Raw genomic sequence first — 20,651 nt, 5'->3', positions numbered from 1 at the left:
TGGTGCAGGGGAGGGGCGTGTCAGCTGTTTTCTGCTCAGTCTAGCTAGACCAATCACAATTAGAGCGGTTATACTAGACATCCTGTTTGCCAATCCCTCCCCAAAATAAAAATATCTTCCTCTCTCTCTCTATATCACTTCTTCTCTTAACCCCCAAATGAGAAAGGAAGTGATGTCAGAGGTAATAACCTGCAAAACACATGGAAATTCCGTCTGCATGAAATCACAAGTCAGTGTACATTATGTTGTCAGAAGTATTGGGACGCCTGCCTTTACTCACACATGAACTTTAACCACTTGCCGACCGCTCACATTGACTGTACTGCGGCAAAGTGGCTTGTTATCGTCCAGCGACGTAGACCTACGTCGCTGGACTCCTCCCCTTATGGGTGGCACGCCGCCGAAGGCTCGATCCCGCTGTATTCAGTCACAGCGGGAGTCGGACCAGGGGAGGAGAGGCGGTGTCAGTTAGGGGTCCGATCTGTTCTCCGCAATGTCGCAGTCCCGCAAAAAAAAAAAAAAAAATCGCAGATGGCCGCCATTACCAGTTAAAAAAAAAAAATAAATAAAAATGACATAAATTTCCTGTAGTTAGTAGCTGCGATAACTTTTGCACAAACCAATCAAAATACGCTTATTGTGATTTTTTTTTTTACCAAAAATATGTAGCAGAAAACAAATTGGCCTAAAATGATAAAAAATTTTGATTTTTACATTTTTTTTTGGGGAATTTCATATTCAAAAATGTGAAAAATACTGTTATTTTTTCAAAATTGACGCTCTTTTTTTGTTTATAGCTCAAAAAGTAAAACTCGCACAGGTGATCAAATACCACCAAAAGAAAGCTCTATTGGTGGGGGAAAAAAGGACATAAATTAAATTTGGGTATAGCGCAATTGTCCGTTAAAGTAACGCAGTGCCGAATCGCAAAATATGGCCTGGTCAGGAATGGGGTAAAATCGTCCGGTCTTAAAGCGGTTAAAAATACGCTCATTGAGAATTTTTTTGTCAAAGACATGTAGCTAAATACATTTTGGCCTAAATATATGACAAAAATTGAATATATTGGATATTTTTTAACTGTCAAAGTAGAAAAATATTATTTTTTCAAAATTGTCGCATTTTTTTTATTAATATCGCAAAAAATGAAAAGCGCAGAGGTGATCAAATACCACTAAAAGAAAGCTCTGTTTGTGGAAAAAAAAAGGACGTAAATTTTGTTTGGGTACGGCGTTGCATGACTGCACAATTGTCAGTTAAAGGCGCACAGTGCCGAATCGCAAAAAGTGGCCCAGACGTAAAGCAGGAAAATCCTCCGGTGGTAAAGTGGTTAATGGCATCCCAGTCTTAGTCCGTAGGGATCAATATTGAGTTGGCCCACCCTTTGCAGCTATAACAACTTCAACTCTTCTGGGAAGGCTGTCCAGAAAGTTTAGGAGTGTCCATGGGATTGTTTGACCATTCTTCCAGTTCCGCATTTGTGAGGCCAGACACTGATGTTGGAGAGAAGGTCTGGCTCGCAGTCTCCGCTCTAATTCATCCCAAAGGTGTTCTATCAGATTGAGGTCAGGACACCCCAAACTCGCTCATCCTTGTCTTTGTAGACCTTGCTTTTTGCACTGGTGCACAGTTATGTTGGAACAGGAGGGGGCCATCAACAAACTGTTCCCACAGAGTGGGGAGCATGAAATTTTCCAAAATGTTCCCTTCACTGGAACTAAGGGGTCAAACCCAACCCCTGAAAAACATCCCCACACCATAATCTCCCTCCACCAAATGATTTGGATCAGTGCACAAAGCAAGGTCCATAGACATGGATGAGTTTGGAGTGGAGGAACCTGATTGGACTGCACAGAGTCCTGACCTCAACCCGATAGAACACCTTTGGGATGAATTAAAGCGGAGGCTGCGAGCCAGGCCTTCTCTCCAGACGGGGATGCCATTAAAGTTCATGTGTGTGTAAAGGCAGGCGTCCCAATACTTTTGGTAATATAGTGTGTGTCATTGGAAGGCAATGCACATCCATTATTGCAGCATTTTTATGTATGTTGATGTACAATCAGGTCCTTAGGGCCCCTATGGGGTAAAGAGTTAGAGAAAGGCTGATCTACACAGAACTCTAGCAAACAGTTATACAGTGGAGTCAGCTTAGCAAAGAGAGTGGGGGAGGGGATGAATAAAAGTATTTCCCTTCTACATATAGAAATCAGCTGACAGGAGGGGGGTGGGGGATGGGTGTGCCAACATTTCTCTACACAGAGGACTCACAGCAGAGAGAATGGGGGAGGGGTCAGTTCAACACTTCTTCTTTAACCTGTTATGGACTGCCCACTGTAGATTTACTGCGGCAGGCAGCCCACCTGTGCGAACCGATGTAGCCCTACGTCGGTCACACCCCTGCTGCTAGTCAGCGGGGGCTCCGAAGCACAAGGATGGTGGCTTTGATTCCCACCCACGATCGCTCACCAATGAGAGAGAAGGACGGTCAGCTGTTGTAAACACAGCTGACCATTGTTCTCGCTGGAATGATCACAGAGCTTCTTCTATATAGGATCACAGGTCTTGAATCAATGTGAGTGGGGGAGGGGATGAAGGAAAACATTTTCCCTCTACATACAGGAATCAGCTGACAGGAGAGGAGTGGGGGAGGGGAGTGCAAACATTTTTCTCCACATAGGACTCAGCTCAATGCAAAGGGGGAGGGGGAGGGGCGTGTCAGATATATTTATTTCAGAGCAGAGATAATGGGGGAGGGGTAGGTCAGTACATCTCCTCTAAAGAGTAGACTCATTTGCTTGAAGCAATGGGAGTGGGGGAGGGGTAGGAAAGAAAACATTTCCCCTCTACATATGACAGCTGACAGGAGAGGAAGTGGGGGGAGGAGCATGTCAGAACTTCTCTACACAGAAGACTCAGATAATAACATCTCCTCTAAGCAGTGGAGAGTGGGGGAGGGGTCAGGTCAATAACGTCTAAGCAGTGGAGAGTGGGGGAGGGGTAAGAAAGAAAGAATTTCCCTTTTACATAGAGGAATTCACTGACAGGAGAAAGGGGTGTGTGTGTGTTGGGAGGGGCGTATCAGAGGTTTTCTACATCAAAGTTTCAGCTCACAGCAGAGATATTGGGGGAGGGGTGAGGTCAGCACTTCTCCTCTAAACAGTGAACTCAGCTTGAAGCAATGAGAGTGGGGGAGGGGATGAAAGAAAGCATTTCCCCTCTACATATAGGAATCAGCTGACAGGAGAGGGAGTGGGGGAGGGGTGTGCCAACATTTCTACAAATAAAGAATCTCAAAGCAGGTGCCAACATTTCATTACACATAGGACCCAGCTCAATGCAAAGGGGGAGGGGTGTGTCAGCATTTCTCTACACAGAGGATTCAAATAAAGCAGAGGGGGCAGTGCAGGTCAAGGGGGAGGGGTCAGGGGCTTTCCATTGAGGAGTCAGCTTACAGTAGAGAGAATGGGGGGAGGGGTCATGTCGGCACTTCTTCCTTAAAAAGTGGAGTCCGCTTTAAGCAATGGGAGTGGGGGAGGGGTGTGCCAACATTTCTCCATACAGAGGAGTCAGCTCATAGCTGAGGGGGCGGGGTGGGCTGAGGCAGTGGGGGGCGGGGAGGGGCGTGTCAGCTGTTTTTTCCACAATATAGCAGGAGCAATCACAATGATTTGAGCTGTTATACTAGAAATCCTGTTTGCCAATCCCTCTCCAAAATAAAAAAACCTTCCTCTCTCGCTCTATCTCACTTCTTCCCACAACCCCAAAAGAATGGAAGTGATGTCAGAGGTAATAACCTGCAAAACACATGGAAATTCAGTCTGCATAGAAACACAAGTCAATGAATGTCAATGGAAGGCAATGCACATCTATTATTCCAGCATTTTTATGCATGTTGTTGTGCATACAGCCCCTTAGGGTCCTTCTGGGGTAAAGAGTTGGAGAAAGTGGGATCTACACAGTACACATATAGAGTGCCCTGTCCATGATTTCATGAAGCGTGTGCTCCAGCAGGAAGACTAGCGGGATAGTGTCACTGATGCATGCATCGTCCCGACTCACCATCCTTGTGGCCTCCTCAAATGGTGACAGGACAGTGCATGCATCCTTTATCAGCAGCCACTGGCGTGGCGAAAAGAAGCCAAGCTCCCCAGAGCCTGTCCTTGTGCCATACTCACACAGGTACTTATTGATGACCCTCTCCTGTGTGTGCAGCCACTGCAGCATAGCCTATGTTGAGTTACACCTGGTGGGCATTAGGGATGATTGAATGGTTCGGGTCCACCATCGGTTCGACCCAAACATTGGGTGTTCAAAATTTGGCCGAATTCTGAACTTTTTACAGTTAAAGTTTGGAATTCGGTCACCAGAACCGCCCAAAATGCAGTGGGTCAGGAAGTGGCCTTTAAAAGCCCGTGGTTGGCCCAGAAACATCAGTAAAAGCCAATGAAGGGGGTAGGAGTCTGCTAGGAACGTGATTGGAGTGACTACGGGGTCCAGAGGCCAATCAGGAGTGAATAAGCCCCCCAGTATATAATATAGCCCCGCCTAACCTCTAGCACTGTAATACAGAGGCTTTGGAAGAGAGTGGAAGTGTTTCTCCTGCTGTATGGAGCTGTTCTTTTAGTGTGAGGAAAGGGATATGCAGTGTAGTTAGGGTACTATATACCACTATAGTTAGATTCAATAATCTAGTTTCTGTAGGGATACTTTTAAGTGTCAGGGTGACCGGAGTTTAGGGTGACCTAACTCTGCCATGCCTGGGTGACCGAACTCTGCCATGTCAGGGTGACCGTAGTGTAGTTTAGCTGACTCTGCCATAACAGGGTGACTGAACTCTGCCATGTCAGGGTGACCGTAATGTAGTTTAGCTGACTCTGCCTGCCATATCAGGGTGACCGAACTCTGCCTTACACCCTGTACATAGCGATCCTTACACCCTGTACATAGCTATCCTTACACCCTGTACATAGCTATCCTTACACACTGTACATAGGGATCCTTACATCCTGTACATAGCGATCCTTACACCCCGTACATGGCGATCCTTACACCCTGTATATAGCGATCCTTACACCCTGTACATAGCGATCCTTACACCCTGTACATAGCGATCCTTACACCCTGTACATAGCGATCCTTACACCCTGTACATAGCGATCCTTACACCCTGTACATAGGGATCCTTACACCCTGTACATAGGGATCCTTACACCCCGTATATAGCGATCCTTACACCCTGTATATAGCGATCCTTACACCCCGTATATAGCGATCCTTACACCCTGTACATAGCGATCCTTACACCCCGTATATAGCGATCCTTACACCCCGTACATAGCGATCCTTACACCCTGTACATAGCGATCCTTACACCTTGTACATAGCGATCCTTACACCCTGTACATAGCGATCCTTACACCCTGTACATAGCGATCCTTACACCCCGTACATAGCGATCCTTACACCCCCTACATAGCGATCCTTACACCCTGTACATAGGGATCCTTACACCCTGTACATAGCGATCCTTACACCCTGTACATAGGGATCCTTACACCCTGTACATAGGGATCCTTACACCCTGTACATAGGGATCCTTACACCCTGTACATAGCGTTCCTTACACCCCGTACATAGCGATCCTTACACCCCATACATAGCGATCCTTACACCCCCTACATAGCGATCCTTACACCCCGTACATAGCGATCCTTACACCCCCTACATAGCGATCCTTACACCCTGTACATAGCGATCCTTACACCCCGTACATAGCGATCCTTACACCCTGTACATAGCGATCCTTACACCCCCTACATAGCGATCCTTACACCCTGTACATAGGGATCCTTACACCCTGTACATAGCGATCCTTACACCCCCTACATAGCGATCCTTACACCCTGTACATAGCGATCCTTACACCCTGTACATAGGGATCCTTACACCCTGTACATAGCGATCCTTACACCCTGTACATAGCGATCCTTACACCCTGTACATAGGGATCCTGACAGTAATCGGATAACACACAGACTGGCAGTAGAAGAAGCTGAGCCATTGCTTCCTGTATAGCACCGCCTCCTGACACAGGTGGAGTAATACTAAATGTATGGGGTTGAGTCAGGGGCGGAGCCAATGGGGGAGCAGCAAAGTTAGGTTTCACCTAGGATGTCAGAAATCCTTGCACCAGCCCCTATACAGAGGACTCAGCTCAGAGCAGAGGGGGAGGTGCAGGGAAGGGGCGTGTCACCATGTTTTTACATTATGGGTTCACATTACAGCAGAGAATGGGGGAGGGGTCAGCTCAGCACTTCTCTAAACAGTGGAGTCAGTTTGATGCAATGGGAGTGGGGGAGGGGATGAAAGAAAGTATTTCCCCTCTACATATAGGAATCAGATGACAGCAGAGGGGTGGGGGAGGGGTGTGCCAACACTTCTCCATGGAGAGGAGTAAGCTCACAGCAGAGGGGGTGCTGCAGGGGAAGGGGCGTGTCAGCTGTTTTCTGCTCAGTCTAGCTAGACCAATCACAACTAGAGCTGTTATACTAGACATCCTGTTTGCTAATCCCTCCCCAAAATAAAAATGTGTTTCCCTATCTCAATATTGAATCCTATGGACTAAGACAGGGATGCCATTAATGTTCATGTGTGTGTAGAGGCAGGCGTCCCAATACTTTTGGTAATATAGTGTGTGTCATTGGAAGGCAATGCACATCCATTATTGCAGCATTTTTATGCATATTGATGTACAATCAGGCCCTTAGTGCCCCTATGGGGTAAAGAGTTAGAGAACGGCTGATCTACACAGAACTCTAGCAAACAGTTATACAGTGGAGTCAGCTGGAAGCAATGAGAATGGGGGAGGGGATGAAAGAAAGTATTTCCCTTCTACATATAGAAATCAGCTGACAGGAGGGGGAGTGGGGGATGGGTGTGCCAACATTTCTCTACACAGAGGACTCACAGCAGAGAGAATGGGGGAGGGGTCAGTTCAACACTTCTTCTTTAACCTGTTATGGACCACCCACCGCAGATATACTGCGGCAGGCAGCCCCTCCTGCGCGGACCGATGTAGCCCTACGTAGGTCGTAGCCCTGCTACTAGGTAGCGGGGGCTCCGATGCACGAGGATGGCATCTCCGATTGCCACCGGCCACCTGCAATCGTTCCCAGCTGAGAGAGAAGGACGATTAGCTGTTGTAAACACAGCTGACCATTGTTCTCTCTGGAATGATCACAGAGTTCCTTCTATATAAGATCACAGGTCTTGAATCAATGTGAGTGGGGGAGGGGATGAAGGAAAACATTTCCCTCTACATACAGGAATCAGCTGACAGGAGAGGAGTGGGGGAGGGGAGTGCAAACATTTTTCTCCACATAGAACTCAGCTCAATGCACAGGGGGAGGGGCGTGTCAGATATATTTATTTCAGAGCAGAGATAATGGGGGAGGGGTCAGGTCAGTACTTCTCCTCTAAAGAGTAGACTCATTTGCTTGAAGCAATGGGAGTGGGGGAGGGGGAGGAAAGAAAACATTTCCCCTCTACATATGACAGCTGACAGGAGAGGAAGGGGAGGAGCATGTCAGAACTTCTCTACACAGAAGACTCAGATAGTGGGGGAGGGGTCAGGTCAATAACGTCTAAGCAGTGGTATGTGGGGGAGGGGTAAGAAAGAAAGAATTTCCCTTTTACATAAAGAAATTCGCTGACAGGAGAGAGGGAGGTGCAGGTGTGGGGTGCGGGGGGAGGGGCGTATCAGAGGTTTTCTACATCAAAGTTTCAGCTCACAGCAGAGATATTGGGGGAGGGGTGAGGTCAGCACTTCTCCTCTAAACAGTCAGCTTGAAGCAATGAGAGTGGGGGAGGGGATGAAAGAAAGCATTTCCCCTCTACATATAGGAATCAGCTGACAGGAGAGGGAGTGGGGGAGGGGAGTGCCAACATTCCTACATATAAAGAATCTCAAAGCAGATGCCAACATTTCATTACACATAGGACCCAGCTCAATGCAAAGGGGGAGGGGTGTGTCAGCATTTCTCTACACAGAGGATTCAAATAAAGCAGAGGGGGCAGTGCAGGTCAAGGGGGAGGGGTCAGGGGCTTTCCATTGAGGAGTCAGCTTGCAGTAGAGAGAATGGGGGGAGGGGTCATGTCAGCACTTCTTCCTTAAAAAGTGGAGTCCGCTTTAACCACTTAAGCCCCGGAAGATTTTACCCCCTTCCTGACCAGGGTTTTTTTGCGATTTTTTTTTACTGCGTGACTTTAACGGACAATTGCGCGGTCGTGTGACGCTGTACCTAAATGAAATTGACGTCCTTTTTTCCCCACAAACAGAGCTTTCTTTTGGTGCTATTTGATCACCTGTGCGATTTTTTTTGATCATGTGCTATAAACAAAAAAAGAGCGTCAATTTTGCAAAAATAACAATATTTTTCACATTTTATATGAAATTCCCCAAAAAGAAATGTAAAAATCAAAATTTTTTAACATTTTCGGCCAATTTGTTTTATGCTACATATGTTTGGTAAAAAAAAAAAAAAAAAATCGCAAAAAGCGTATTTTGATTGGTTTTGCGCAAAAGTTATCGCGTTTACTAACAAAGGGAAGGATTTATGTCATTTTTGGTGTTTTTTTTTTTTTTAACGAGTAATGGCGGCGATCTGCGATTTTTTTTTTTTTGCGGGACTGCGACATTGCGGCGGACAGATCTGACCCTTGACTGACATTTTTGACACTTTTGGTTTTACCAGTGACATTTCTACAGTAATCCGTGCTATACATATGCACTGTTACTGTAAAAATAACACTGGCAGGGAAGGGGTTAACTGTATTGGAGAGGGAGGGGTTAAGTGTGTCCCTAGGGGCGTGTTTCTAACTGTGATTGGACATGGCTACTGGTATAAGAACAGAGATCAGCGGTCCTACATAGTAGAACCGTCTGATCTCCATTTTTACACAGGGGAGAATGACAGGCGGCTTTGTTTACATTAGCCGCCTGCCTTTCTCCCTTCCCGGCGAACGATCGCGAGTGACCGGCGGACATCGGGTCCGCCGGTCACACGCACTGACTTGTTAGGCGAACGAGCAGGGGCGGGCGCGCGCCTCAGCGGGCGCTCGCCCGCTATTGGCTCACAAGCCGGTGACAGGCTAGTGACGTACCGGTACGTCACTTTGCCTGGCCGTGGCTGACCGCCGCAGTATATGTACTTGCGGCGGTCGGCAAGTGGTTAAGCAATGGGAGTGGGGGAGGGGTGTGCTAACATTTCTCCATACAGAGGAATCAGCTCATAGCAGAGGGGGAGGGGCAGGGCATGATGGGGGAGGGGCATGTCAGCTGTTTTTTCCACAATATAGCAGGATCAATCACAATGATTAGAGCTGTTATACTAGAAATCCTGTTTGTCTCTCCAAAAATAAATTTTAAAAAAACCTTCCTCTCTCGCTCTATCTCACTTCTTCTCACAACCCCAAAAGAAAGGAAGTGATGTCAGAGGTAATAACCTGCAAAACACATGGAAATTCAGTCTGCATAGAAACACAAGTCAATGAATGTCAATGGAAGGCAATGCACATCTATTGTTCCAGCATTTTTATGCATGTTGTTGTGCATACAGCCCCTTAGGGTCCTTCTGGGGTAAAGAGTTGGAGAAAGTCGGATCTACACAGTACACATATAGAGGACTCAGCTCAGTTACTCTTGCTGGGCGCAGGAATGGGCCCTGCTGTTGAAAATTCCATACAAATTTGAAATCGCATGTACTTGTCATACAGGTGCAGAAAAATTGGGCCTTGGTTGTTGGTGCTGTCTAATCCTAATCAAATCTTCTGGTCCTTTGGCAGGCTTTGCAGAATCAGGGAGCCCATGCAGCGTAAGTTTAATGAGGCATGAGATTCTGAGTCCTCTGGGTCACTAAGGATGACGTTGTCAGGAGCAACCTCTCCCCAGCCACAAACAACTCCTGGGGTTTCTGGGGAATGACAACCATCCCTTGAAGACTGCTGTATGCTATCCTCTACATCCATGCTGCCACAATCCTCCTCCTCTTCTACCTCTTGTTGCTTCTGTGTGTTTTGTCACCCCAAAAGAATGACATCTGCATAAAGGGGGCCTTGTGAGGAAAGTAAGTCCTCCGCTTCTACCCGCTGTTCTGCCTCAAGTGCCTTGTCCATGATTTCATGAAGCGTGTGCTCCAGCAGGAAGACTAGCGGGATAGTGTCACTGATGCATGCATCGTCCCGACTCACCATCCTTGTGGCCTCCTCAAATGGTGACAGGACAGTGCATGCATCCTTTATCAGCAGCCACTGGTGTGGCGAAAAGAAGCCAAGCTCCCCAGAGCCTGTCCTTGTGCCATACTCACACAGGTACTCATTGATGACTCTCTCCTGCGTGTGCAGCCACTGCAGCATAGCCTATGTTGAGTTACACCTGGTGGGCATTAGGGATGATCGAACGGTTCGGGTCGACCATTGGTTCGACCCGAACATTGGGTGTTCGAAATTTGGCCGAATTCCGAACTTTTTGCGGTAAAAGTTTGGAATTCGGTCACCAGAACCGCCCAAAATGCAATGGGTCAGGAAGTGGGCTTTAAAAGCCCGTGGTTGGCCCAGAAACGTCAGTAAAAGTCAATGAAGGGGGCAGGAGTCTGCTAGGAACGTGAATGGAGTGACTACGGGGTCCAGAGGCCAATCAGGAGTGAAAAAGCCCCCCAGTATATAATATAGCCCCGCCTAACCTCTAGCACTGTAATACAGAGGCTTTTGAAGAGAGTGGAAGTGTTTCTCCTGCTGTATGGAGCTGTTCTTTTAGTGTGAGGAAAGGGATATGCAGTGTAGTTAGGGTACTATATACCACTATAGTTAGATTCAATAATCTAGTTTCTGTAGGGATACTTTTAAGTGTCAGGGTGACCGGAGTTTAGGGTGACCTAACTCTGCCATGCCTGGGTGACCGAACTCTGCCATGTCAGAGTGACCGTAGTGTAGTTTAGCTGACTCTGCCATACCAGGGTGACTGAACTCTGCCATGTCAGGGTGACCGTAATGTAGTTTTGCTGACTCTGCCTGCCATACCAGGGTGACCGAACTCTGCCTTACACCCTGTACATAGCGATCCTTACACCCTGTACATAGCGATCCTTACACCCACGTACATAGCGATCCTTACACCCCGTACATAGCGATCCTTACACCCCGTACATAGCGATCCTTACACCCCGTACATAGGGATCCTTACACCCTGTACATAGGGATCCTTACACCCTGTACATAGGGATCCTTACACCCTGTACATAGCGATCCTTACACCCTGTACATAGCGATCCTTACACCCCGTATATAGCGATCCTTATACCCCGTACATAGCGATCCTTACACCCTGTACAAAGGGATCCTTACACCCTGTACATAGCGATCCTTACACCCTGTACATAGCGATCCTTACACCCCGTATATAGCGATCCTTACACCCTGTACATAGCGATCCTTACACCCTGTACATAGCGATCCTTACACCCTGTACATAGCGATCCTTACACCCCGTACATAGCGATCCTTACACCCTGTACATAGCGATCCTTACACCCCGTATATAGCGATCCTTACACCCCGTACATAGCGATCCTTACACCCCGTACATAGGGATCCTTACACCCTGTACATAGCGATCCTTACACCCTGTACATAGCGATCCTTACACCCCGTATATAGCGATCCTTACACCCTGTACATAGCGATCCTTACACCCTGTACATGGCGATCCTTACACCCTGTACATGGCGATCCTTACACCCTGTACATAGCGATCCTTACACCCTGTACAAAGCGATCCTTACACCCTGTACATAGCGATCCTTACACCCCGTACATAACGATCCTTACACCCTGTACATAGCGATCCTTACACCCCGTATATAGCGATCCTTACACCCTGTACATAGCGATCCTTACACCCTGTACATAGCGATCCTTACACCCCGTACATGGCGATCCTTACACCCCGTACATGGCGATCCTTACACCCCGTACATGGCGATCCTTACACCCTGTACATAGCGATCCTTACACCCCGTATATAGCGATCCTTACACCCTGTACATAGCGATTCTTACACCCTGTACATGGCGATTCTTACACCCTGTACATAGCGATCCTTACACCTTGTACATAGCAATCCTTACACCCTGTACATAGCGATCCTGACAGTAATCGGATAACACACAGACCGGCAGTAGAAGAGGCAGAGCCGTTGCTTCCTGTATAGCGCCGCCTCCTGACACAGGTGGAGTAATACTAAATGAATGGGGTTGAGTCAGGGGCGGAGCCAATGGGGAGGCAGCAAAGTTAGGTTTCACCTAGGATGTCAGAAATCCTTGCACCAGCCCCTATACAGAGGACTCAGCTCAGAGCAGAGGGGGAGGTGCAGGGAAGGGGCGTGTCACCATATTTTTACATTATGGGTTCACATTACAGCAGAGATAATCGGGGAGGGGGTCAGCTCAGCACTTCTCTAAACAGTGGAGTCAGTTTGATGCAATGGGAGTGGGGGAGGGGAATGAAAGAAAGCATTTCCCCTCTACATATAGGAATCAGATGACAGCAGAGGGGTGGGGGAGGGGTGTGCCAACATTTCTCTATAGAGAGGAGTCAGCTCACAGCAGAGGGGGCACTGCAGGGGGAGGGGCGTGTCAGCTGTTTTCTGCTCAGTCTAGCTAGACCAATCACAATTAGAGCGGTTATACTAGACATCCTGTTTGCCAATCCCTCCCCAAAATAAAAATGTCTTCCTCTCTCTCTATCTCACTCCTTCTCACAACCCCCAAAAGAGAAAGGAAGTGATGTCAGAGGTAATAACCTGCAAAACACATGGAAATTCCATTTGCATGAAATCACAAGTCAGTGTACATTATGTTGTCAGAAGTATTGGGACGCCTGCCTTTACTCACACATGAACTTTAATGGCATCCCAGTCTTAGTTCGTCGGGTTTAACCACTTGCCGACCGCCGCAAATACTATTTGCGGCGGCGGTCAGCCCCTTACAGGCAAAGTGACGTAGGACTATGTCGCTAACCTGTGAGCCTCTAGGGGGCGAGTGCGCGCCGCCGGAGGCGCGCCCCTGCTCGTTCCCTGACATGTCCGCGCGTGTGACCGGCGGACCCGATGTCCGCCGGTCACTCGCGATCTCCCCGTGGATAGGGAGAAAGGCAGGCGGCTAATGTAAACAAAAGAAAAAGAGAGAGAGCGCTCTAAGTGCAGACAGTCTTTATTAATAACAAGGCATAGGTAATATAAACTCACTAAGCAGAGTGTGGTGCGACTGACAGTGTTGGGCAGCAGAGTGTTGTGCGACTGACCGGGCTGTGCGACAGAGTGTTGTGCGACTGACTGGGCTGTGCGACTGAGTGTTGGGCAACTGAGAGTGTTGTGCGACTGACCAGGCTGTGCGACTGAGTGTGGTGCGACTGAATTGGGCTGTGAGACTGTGAGTGTGGTGCGACTGAACCGGGCTGTGAGACTGGGAGTGTTGTGCGACTGACCGGGCTGTGAGATTGTGAGTGTTGTGCAACTGAGTGTCAAGTGAGTGAAGCGGAGTACCAGAGGATGAGAAGGTAGAGTTAGGAAGCCAGGAAATAGCCACATAGGATAGACTTAAATCACTGAATCCCCATTAGATTAGATTAGTAGGTACAATGCCCGGCAGGTGTGGAGATGCGACTCGGTGTACATCTTGTGATATGTATGCGTTCCTCGGTCATGCGATCGAGGGCGAATACAAATGCGCAAAATGTAAGCACGTTGCTTCCCTGGAAGCTCAGGTCCTGAATCTAGGGAAGCAGCTGGCAACACTGAGACGAATGTCCATACCGGAGGAGAGCCCGGATCGTACCAGTCAGGTGCAGGCAGGGGTCTGCACAGAGGTGGGCGGAGTATCGGAGGTGCAGGCATCAGAGCAGAGTAGAGGGGTGACAGTTAGGAGGGGTAGAAGGGAACAAGGCAAGGAGGCTGATCCTGGGCTGGAGCACCCCAATAGATAAGCCCCGTTGTGTGATGTTGGGGAAACCAGTCAGGGACCAGCATTGCTGGAGCAGAGCGACGCCCCTAGCTGCCAGGGGAAGAACTCCTCCAGTGAGGCCGGGAGAAAGGGAAAGGAAAGACAGGTGCTGGTGGTAGGGGACTCAATTATTAGAAGGACAGACAGTGTAATCTGTGACAAAGACCGTGTGTGCCGAACAGTCTGTTGTTTGCCGGGCGCTCGGGTTCGGCACATTGCGGATCGGGTGGACAGATTATTGGGTGGGGCTGGGGAAGACCCAGCTGTCATGGTATAGTTACATAGTTACATAGTTAGTGAGGTTGAAAAAAGACATAAGTCCATCCAGTTCAACCTATGATGTCTGTGTGTGTGTTTGCTTTTAACCGTACATTGTATACCCCTGTATGTTGTGGTCTTTAAGGTGTCCATCCAATAGTTTTTTGAAACTATCAATGCTCCCCGCTGATACGACTGCTTGTGGAAGAGAATTCCACATCCTTACCGCTCTTACAGTGAAGAACCCCTTACGCACTTTAAGGTTAAACCGCCTTTCCTCAAGTTTTAGTGAGTGGCCACGTGTCTTATTGTATCTCCTTTTTCTGAATAGTTTGTTCCTTATGCTACGGTCGCCAGTACAGTATTTGTACATTGATATCATATCCCCCCTCAATCGTCTCTTCTCCAGAGAGAATAGGTTCAGTGCTTGTAGTCTTTCCTCATAGCTGATGTCCTCCATTCCCCTAATTATTTTTGTTGCCCTTCTCTGGACTTTCTCCAGTTCCAGCACATCCTTCCTGAGGACCGGTGCCCAGAACTGGACAGCATACTCCAGATGTGGCCGGACCAGAGTCTTGTAGAGTGGAAGAATAATCTCTTTATTTCTGGAGTGAATCCCCTTTTTTATACAACCCAGTATTCTGTTGGCTTTGCTTGCGGCGGCTTGGCATTGCATGCCACTGCCAAGCCTGTTGTCTACCAGTACCCCCAGGTCCCTTTCCATCCTAGACTCACCCAGAGGTTCCCCCCCCCTAGTGAGTAGCTTGCTTTCTGGTTTTTGGCCCCCAAGTGCATAACTTTACATTTTTCTACATTAAATCTCATCTGCCATGTAGTTGCCCACCCCGTTATTTTGTTCAGGTCTGCTTGCAAGATTTCCACATCCTGCATAGAAGATATTGGCATGCCTAATTTAGTATCATCTGCAAATACTGAGATTGTACTAGATATCCCCTCCTCTAGATCATTTATGAATAAATTAAACAGGATTGGTCCCAGGACAGAACCCTGGGGGACCCCACTTTCCACACCCGCCCAATCCGAGTACTCCCCATTAATCACCACCCTCTGTACTCTCCCCTGGAGCCAGTTCTCTATCCAGGTACTCACCTTATGGTCCATACCTACCTTCCTTAGTTTGTACAGTAAGCGTTTGTGGGGAACGGTGTCAAAGGCCTTTGCAAAGTCCAGATACACCACATACACAGGCTTACCTTTATCTAAGTGGCAGCTCATTTCATCGTAGAAGGTTAATAGATTGGTTTGGCACGAACGATTTTTCATGAATCCATGCTGATTACTACTTATAATACCGTTTTCATTACTAAAGTCTTGTATGTGGTCCCTTATCATCCCATCCAAAATTTTGCAGACTACTGATGTTAGGCTGACCGGCCTATAGTTACCCGGGATATATCTCGGCCCCTTTTTAAATATTGGTACCACGTTGGCTTTTTTCCAATCAGCTGGCACCATACCCGTCTGTAAACTATCCTTAAAGATCAAGAATAATGGTCTGGCAATCACCTGGCTGAGCTCATTAAGAACCCTTGGGTGCAAGCCATCCGGTCCTGGGGATTTATTTATGTTAAGTTTCTCTAGTTTAGCTCTAAGTCTATCCTCTGTTAGCCATGGCGGCACTTCCTGAGGTGTATTATTTAGTTCGGCCTTACAAGCGGGGTTCGTGTAGCCCCCCCGATTCCTTTGTGAAGACTGAAGAAAATAAATTATTTAACACTTCCGCCTTTTCTCTGTCCTCTGTGGCCATTTTTCCTTTATCATCTTTTATGGGGCCAATGTGCTCTGGCCTCGCTTTCTTACTGTTTATATACTTAAAGAACTTCTTGGGGTTCTTTTTACTCTCCTCCGCTATATGTCTCTCGTGTTCTATTTTAGCCGCCCTGATTTCGTCTTTACATTTCTTATTACACTCTTTGTAGTGCTTAAATGCTGCCAATGTGTAACGCTCCTGCGTTTTATGTATGATGTGGATTTACAGCTGCAGAAATATTCCACTTCAGTAGTCATGTAGAGAAACGCTGAGACACCGAATCCCAAATCCCAAAGACTCATCATGTGTGGATGATCTCAATTCAGTAAGTAAATACACACACTCAATAAGATGTTCCTAGAGTGACTTATGTATATAGTAACACAGTGATGATAGGCTGAAGAGACAGGTTGGGTAGAGGTGGTAGATGACAGACACTTGAAAGGAAATGTTCTTGAAAGTAAGATAGTAGCAGATGGGATGCAGATAGGTTAGCAATCATGTATGGTAGCAGATGATAGAGTAGCAGGTGAACATACAGGAGAGACCAACCCAGTGCAAGAGCAGATGGTAGTAGGCTCAAGAGCTAGCAATCTTAGATAATGCAGATGTAATAATAGTCCTTAGTATGCAGAGCTAGATAGTGTAAGCTTTAGTATGAAGGTTATAGAGGTTTCCCCTGTGGGGTACTTATCACTAGTAGCAATGTAGCAGAGGAGAGGTTCGGCAAGAGCGGATGATCCGGTAGAGGGATACAGGGATCAGCGCAGCGTGGTTCCGACAGCGAGGTATGCTTGCAAGCATGAGAGCTTCAAGACAGGTTAGCATCAAGGCACAAAGCAGGTTGAACGAACACATGTGAGTGAGAGCCGGCGATCTAAATAGCTGTTCAGTCCGGCGCTCACTCACCTGAAGGCCTCTGGAGCTGGTTTGTCTGGGTACTTCGCATGAAAATTGCGGATTAATCTAGGGGCATGTATGTCAGAGGTGTTTAGCCAGGTGTCGTCTTGGGGCCCATAGTTCTTCCATCGAACTAAGTACTGAAGTCTTCTTCTGTGGATACGAGAATCCAGAATCTCTTTTATCTCATATTCTTCTCCACCTTCAACTTGTACAGGAGGAGGAGATGGGATAGTAGGCCTTATTCCTTGGTCAGGAACATGGGGCTTCAGTAGCGACACATGGAAAATGGGATGTATTTTGAGGTCTATTGGCAATGTAAGCTGTACTGCAGCTTTTCCAATAAGTTTCTTGATTGGGAAAGGTTCCAAGAACAGAGATCCAAGCTTTTTGCTAGGGATTTTCAGTCTTAATTTTTTTGTTGAGAGCCAAACGAGGTCCCCGATAGCATACTGAGGAGAAGGTCTTCTGCGAAGATCATAGTACTTCTTTTGTTGACTATGAGCGTGTGCAATGGTAGTATTAAGCAAACCCAGAGAGTCCTTTATTTGGGTAAGATAGTCTGAGGCTACTGGGTTATTTGAAGGAAGGATGCGTGGTGGAAGAATAGAGGGATGAAACCCATAGTTCAAGTAGAACGGACTCTGCTTGGTCGTACTGTGGGTTGCGTTGTTGTAGGCAAATTCTGCCAGAGGGAGAAGATCCACCCAATCATCCTGTTGGTAAGAAGTGTAACAACTTAAATATTGCTCGATGCATTGGTTGACTCTTTCAGTCTGTCCGTTGGTCTGCGGATGGTAAGGAGAAGTGAGCTTCCGCTCAATCCGTAGTATGTGACATAGTTCTTGCCAGAACTTGGAAATAAATTGTGATCCACGGTCAGACAGAAGAGTTTTTGGGATACCATGTAACTTAAAGACATGTTTCATCAGGAGTTCTGCCGTTTGTTTGGACGAAGGTAGTCTGCGAATAGCAATGAAATGTGCCATTTTTGTCAGATGGTCCACTGACACTAAGATGGTATTAAATCCTTTGGAAGGAGGTAGTTCTACTATAAAGTCCAAAGACACAACTTCCCATGGAGTTTGGGGTATTGGTAGACTGCATAGTAGACCGGATGGTCTCGTAGTGTCAATTTTGGACCTGGCACAGACATTGCATGAAGAGACGAATTTTTGTATAGATGTTTTCATGTCAGGCCACCAGAATTGCCTGGTAATCAGATTAACCACTTGCCGACTGCCTAACGCCGATCTACGTCGGCAGTCAGCCCCTCACAGGCAAAGTGACGTAGGGCTACGTCACTAGCTTGTGAAGGTCTAGGGAGCGAGCGCGCGCCCCTGGAGGCGCGCTCCCGCTCCCGCGTGGTCACGGACCCCCCCGCGCGTGTGACCAGCGGACCCGATGTCCGCTGGTCACTCGGCGATCGGCGGGGGAGAGGGAGAATGTCAGGCAGCTTGTGTAAACAAGCCACCTGTCATTCTCCTCGCTGTAAAGACACTGATAAAACGGATCTAGTATGTAGATCCGTTGATCAGTGTCCTTACAGCTCAAGCCACAGCCAATCACAGTAGAAAGCACGCCCCTAGGGATACACACAGCCCCTCCCTCCCAAATAAAGTTAACCCCTTCACAACCAGTGTATTTTTATAGTTTATATGTATAGCACTGATTACTGTAGAAATGTCACTGGTAACCCCAAAAGTGTCACAAATGTCAGTCAAGGGTCCGATCTGTCCGCCCCAATGTCGCAGTACCACAAAAAAAATCGCAGATCGCCGCCATTACGCGTTAAAAAAAAAAACAACAAAAATGACAAAAATCTTTCCCTTTGTTAGTAAACGCGATAACTTTTGCGAAAACCAATCAAAATACGCTTTTTGCGATTTTTTTTTTTACCAAACATATGTAGCATAAAACAAATTGGCCGAAAATTTTAAAAAATTTTGATTTTTACTTTTTTTTTGGGGGAATTTCATATAAAAAAATGTGAAAAATATTGTTATTTTTGCAAAATTGACGCTCTTTTTTTGTTTATAGCGCGTGATCAAAAAATCGCACAGGTGATCAAATACCACCAAAAGAATGCTCTGTTTGTGGGAAAAAAAAGGACGTCAAATTAGTTTAGGTATAGCGTCGCACGACCGCGCAATTGTCCGTTAAAGTCACGCAGTGCCGAATCGCTAAATACCCCCTGGTCAGGAAGGGGGTAAAATCTTCCGGGGCTTAAGTGGTTAAGAGTCTTTGTCATACCCATATGTCCTGCCATAGGCACATCATGCGATAATTCCAAGATCTTGGTGCGCATGGTAGGTGGTATGTAAAGTTTGTCGTTGTAGTAGAGGAAGCCTTCTGCATCAGTATTTAGTTGTGGTGGGGGTGAATCCAAACTTATACCATGCAAAACCTCTTCCTTCAAGGAACGGACAACTCCAATATTGCGTTTGTGAGGTATTATAGGAACGGAAGGGATTTCGAAGTAGTTTTCTTCAGTTAGTCGTGATAGTGCATCCGCCTTTTTGTTCTTATCTGCAGGTGTGTAGGTCACTAGGAAGTTAAACCTTAGAAAGAATAGTGACCATCGTACCTGTCGGTGAGAGAGAGTTTTGTTAGTCTGAAGATATTGAAGATTTTTATGGTCCGTGTATATAAGTATTGGTAATCGGGTGCCTTCGAGTAGATGTCGCCAATTCTCCAGAGCCAATTTTATAGCAAGCAGTTCCTTTTCACCCACGGGATAATTTACCTCTGGACTGCTTAAGGATTTAGAAAAAAAGGCGACTGGATGAAGTGGTGAAGTGTGAGTTGGTCGTTGGGAGAGTATTGCTCCTACTGCCATGTTTGACGCATCTACTTCCAGAATGTATTCGAGGGATGGGTCTGGATGGCGTAGTATGGGAGCAGAAGTAAACCTTGTCTTTAACAGGTGAAAAGCTTTATTTGCTTCATCTGACCATTTGAATGGTCTTTTAATGCTAGTGAGCTGTGTGAGGGGTCTCACAATGGCAGAGAAGTTTCTGATGAACTTCCTGTAGAAATTCGAAAATCCAAGGAATCGCTGTAGCACCTTGCGTGTGGTTGGTGTAGGCCAATCCTGAATGCAGGATATCTTACTCATGTCCATCTTGATTCCTGTTTTGGATATGATGTAGCCTAGAAACAGTACTTCTTCTTTATGAAACAAGCATTTTTTCAGTTTCACATAAAGGTTGTGTGCAAGCAATCTCGATAATACTAGTCTTACATGTCTTATGTGTTCAGACAGGGATCATGAATATATAAGTATATCGTCCAGATATACCACAACACAGACATCTAGTAAGTCTCTGAAAATATTGTTTATAAATCGTTGAAAGGCTGCAGGGGCGTTGCATAGCCCGAATGGCATTACAAGATATTCGAACAATCCGTATCTGGTTCTGAATGCAGTCTTCCACTCGTGTCCATCACGGATTCGAATGAGATTGTATGCTCCTTTCAGGTCCAATTTTGAAAAATAGGTAGCTCCACGCACCTGCTCAATGAGCTCAGGGATAAGCAGTAGAGGATAGCGATCTTTTATTGTAATAGCATTCAATTGCCTATAGTCGATGATAGGCCTGAGACTTGAGTCCTTATTGCGGACAAAAAAAGAGTCCTGCTGCTGTGGAAGAAGTGGAAGGTCTAAT

The sequence above is a fragment of the Pelophylax lessonae genome (assembly GCF_965119305.1).
Source record: "Pelophylax lessonae genome assembly, chromosome: 11".
Lineage (NCBI taxonomy): Eukaryota > Metazoa > Chordata > Amphibia > Anura > Ranidae > Pelophylax > Pelophylax lessonae.
Note: the sequence above shows the minus strand (reverse complement) of the source record.